Raw genomic sequence first — 4,218 nt, forward strand, 5'->3', positions numbered from 1 at the left:
AAAAAAAAAAAAAAAGAAAAGAAATAGATTGCTGACAATGTTTAAAATTATCCTTTATATTCAAACATCTGAAATCCTAATTTTTATATTTCCTTCCTTCTGTGACTATATTTAATGGATGAGATTCCATTAAATATAGAAATTTTTAGTCAAATTTAGAAATTTGATGTAAAAGAAGTTATTCTATTGTATAAAAGAAATTAGAAATGTATATAAATGAGATACATGTCTATTTTAAATTTCAAGAAAACTGTTAACATGTAAATGTTACCCAGTGTTGTAACCTGAGTATGTTGCTCCAGTGGAAATCACAGGATTGACAGCACTAAGGGCAGCAAGACCACGAGTCATTTTAAAGCAGAGGCAAACTCCCATTGATTCTCACTGCAGGTTAGCAAAAGCAAATTGAGTCATCACAGGCAGGGTCCAGATGATCAACAGTTTAAAGTTAAGGAACAGAAAGCATGCCAGCTAGAATCCAGGTAGGGTACTTACTGGTCTAGACCTCGCGAGTTGCTTAGCCTCTTTCTAAGCCTCAGATTCCTTGTCTGTAAAATGCTAGTATTAATAACACCTAAGTTAAAAGGCTCCTAACAGTGACAAAGACCCTCTCCTTGACCAAACTCAGGCTCCTCTAAGCCCTCCTCAACTAAGCCACAACCTCCTCCAATCCCCTCCTGTCTTCAGTCTGCCTAACTCAGTTTTACGAAGAATCCTGCTAAGTCAGTTTAGTGAGAATCACCCCATCTAACTGATCACCTTTGATATTTGATCAAATTTCTCACCCCCACCTTTGATGTATAAATTCTAGGCCTGCCTTCAGCAAGAATCTTGTTAGGTCAGTGCCATGGACCAAACTGTGTCCTCTCAAAATACATACACTGAAGCACTTATCCCCAAGGCCATGGTATTTGGAAAGCAAGCCTTTGGGAGATAATTAAAGTCATGAGAGTGGAGCCTTAATGAATGGGATTGGTACCCTTATAAGAACAGACACCAGAGAGATGATCTCTCTTTCTGCCAGCAGGAAGGTGACTGTCTGCAGACCACGAAGAGGGCTCTCACCAAGAACTAAATCTGTCGGCATCTTGATCTGAGACTTAACCTCCAGAACTGTGAGAAATAAATTTCGATTGCTTAAATCTAGTCTATAGTAGTTTGTTACAGCAGCCCAAGTGGACTAAGCCAGTTTTATAAGAATCTACTGACCTTGATGTCTCCTCTTAGCAATTTACCATTCACTGACCATACTCTGCTACTTGATTATAAATCTCGATTTGTCCTTGCTAGATTCAGAATTGAGCTGGATCTCTCCCCCATCATTGCAATAGTCTTTAATAAAGTCTTCCTAACTATTAAAACAAGCATCAGAGTAATTTTTTAACAAAGATAATTAAATGAGTTTTAACGTAAGTAAAACACTTAGAATTGTCCCAGGTGGAGTAAAACGCTTAAAAATGTTTTTTTCAGTCACCATTATCATCCAGTAAATGTAACAAAATTAATGTTTAAGTATTACATTGCTCAGCTTAAATCAAGTATTGACTGTTTATTATATGACAGTTACTGCGATGAACATAAAGGTCCAAAGAAAGACACAGGTCCTGCCTCAAAGAGCTCATATTTAAAACATGAACAGAAAGTAAACAATTTTGGCACAGTGTGTTTCATACAACACCTCAGAGCAGGCCAAAGAACAAAGGAAGCAGAAAAGAGAAACTGATTTAACTGAGCACGGAGGAAAGGCCACCAGACTACGAAGGATGAAGGGAAGTTCCCACAACTGCTTTCCAGGTGAGGGTGAATACTCAGGAGGAATGCAACAATCCCAAGGGCAAGGATGTGAGAGTGGAAATAGGACTTGCCTATGGCTCATTGGGGTGATGGAGTCACTGCAAGATTTTCAGCAGAAATTTTTCTTTTCTTTTTTTTTTACCTTTTACTTATTTTTTATTTAATTATTTATTTTTGAGGTGGAGCCTTGCTCTGTCGCCCAGGCTGGAGTGCAATGGCATGAGATCTCAGCTCACTGCAACCTCTGCCTCCCGGGTTCAAGTGATTCTCCTGCCTCAGCCTCCTCAACAGCTGGGATTACAGGCATGTACCACCACATCTGGCTAGTATTTTTGGTAGAGATGAGGTTTCACCATGTTGGCCAGGCTGGTCTCGACGTCCTGACCTCAAGTCATCTGCCTGCCTTGGCCTCCCAAAGTGCTGGGATCGTGAATGTGAGCCACTGTACCTGGCCTTATTTATTTATTTATTTATTTGAGATGGAGTCTTGCTCTGTTTCACCATGTTGGCCAGGCTGGTCTCGACGTCCTGACCTCAAGTCATCTGCCTGCCTTGGCCTCCCAAAGTGCTGGGATCGTGAATGTGAGCCACTGTACCTGGCCTTATTTATTTATTTATTTATTTATTTGAGATGGAGTCTTGCTCTGTCACCCAGGTTGAGTGCAGTGGCACCATCTTGACTCACTGCAAACTCCACCTCCCGATTTCAAGTGATTCTCCTGCCTCAGCCTCCTGAGTAGCTGGGATTACAGGCATGCGCCACCATGCCCAGCTAATTTTTGTGTTTTTAGTAGAGACAGGGTTTCACTATGTTGGCCAGGCTGTTCTCGAACTCCTGACCTCAGGTGATCCACCGGCCTCAGCCTCCCTGAGCGCTAGGATTACAGGCATGAGCCACCGCGCCTGGCCTATTTGTTATTTGTTAGGGACAGGCCCTTGCTACCAGGCTGGAGTACAGTGGTGTGATCATAGCTCACTGTAGCCTCCAACTCCTGAGTGCAAGCAATCCTCCCATGTTAGCCTCTACGGTAGCTGGGACTACAGGTATATATATGTCACTATGCCTATTAATTTTATTTATTGTTATTTTTTGTAGAGACAGGGTCTTGCTACCAGGCTGGTCTAAAACTCCTGGACTCAAGTGATCCTCCCACCTCAGCTCCCAAAAGTGCTGGGATTACAGGCCTGGGCCACTGTGCCAGGCTCAAATTTACCTTTTAGAATGCTCCCTCTGGGGCTACACAGATGCTGCACTTGGGAAGGTGACAGCTTAAACCTAAATAGACACAAATTACGTAACTGTCAAGAGACTGTAGACACTGTCCATCGACAAGTTCAAAATTGAAAAGAAAAACTGAGCATTGGTAGTTTGTAGAAACACACCAAGGGAATGATATTCTAAATCAGTAAGTCAACATTAGGCAATCCTGAATATTTGATTTACTGTAGAACTTCTTCAGATTAATAACTATGATCAATAACTAAGATTAATGAACTGGCTAGGCACAGTGACTCATGCCTGTAATTCCCAGCACTTTGGGAGACTGAGGTGGGTGGATCACCTGAGGTCGTCAGGTGTTCAAGACCAGCCTAGCCAAGATGGTGAAACCCTGTCTCTACTAAAAATACCAAAATTAGCCAGGCGTGCTTGTAATCCCAATGACTCGGGAGGCTAAGACAGGAGAATTGCTTGAACCTGGGAGGCAGAGGCTGCAGTGAACCAAGATCGTGCCACTGCACCACCGCACTCCAGCCTGGATGACAATAGTGAAACACCATCTAAAAAAAAAAAAAAAACAAAAAACTAGTGACCTATTCTTAGAGAATTGAATTTATTCTTTGCAGAACACTGCCCAAGCTCCCTCTCTGTCTTTCCTCTTTCTTGCCATTCTAAACTTGGGCTACAGGTCCTACTTGGACCCTAGAATGTTCTCAGTGGATTTTTTCCATTGTTCCCTCTGCATGCTCTAAGCCTAGAACTAGATCTATTGGAAACTGAAGTTCATTGTCTATTTCTCAGACAAGACTATGGTCCCCTGAGAGCAAGAACTGCATTCCCAGCCTCTGTTACATGGTTTGGCCCATAAAAGGTAAACAAACCATGTGTATTCAATGAATGCATTTTAGAACTAATAAATTAAGTGCTGAGTAATCTCTGTGTTCACCCTTCCACCTTCAATGGTCACTTAGTCCTCTTCCACATAAACTCAGAACTAAACAAGGAGTGTTTTCTATTCAGATTCCTGCTAGAGTATAGTCCTACAAATGTTTGGGAACAAATTTTAATTCCCCAAAGAGACAAATACCAAAACAAAGAAGAAATAATGATTTTGAACCCACATATGTTCCAAGGAATACAACAGAAATGAGCCCTTAGTTTCCCAAACTTCACTGTATTATATTAGTCATGTAAGTTTCAAGTGA

General features: G+C 41.5%; 1 protein-coding gene across 1 annotated transcript in view; it reads right to left on the bottom strand.

Moving 5' to 3' along the window:
• ITSN1 (intersectin 1 (SH3 domain protein)) overlaps positions 1-3,072 on the bottom strand; it is a 199,682-nt gene extending 196,610 nt beyond the window's left edge. The window contains exon 1 of the mRNA XM_011950058.1: positions 3,009-3,072. The gene's annotated coding sequence lies outside the window, so the exon portion shown is untranslated. The remainder of the gene's footprint in view (positions 1-3,008) is intronic.
• Positions 3,073-4,218: the final 1,146 nt, after the last annotated feature.

The sequence above is a fragment of the Colobus angolensis genome, unplaced genomic scaffold (assembly GCF_000951035.1).
Source record: "Colobus angolensis palliatus isolate OR3802 unplaced genomic scaffold, Cang.pa_1.0 Scaffold300, whole genome shotgun sequence".
NCBI lineage: Eukaryota > Metazoa > Chordata > Mammalia > Primates > Cercopithecidae > Colobus > Colobus angolensis.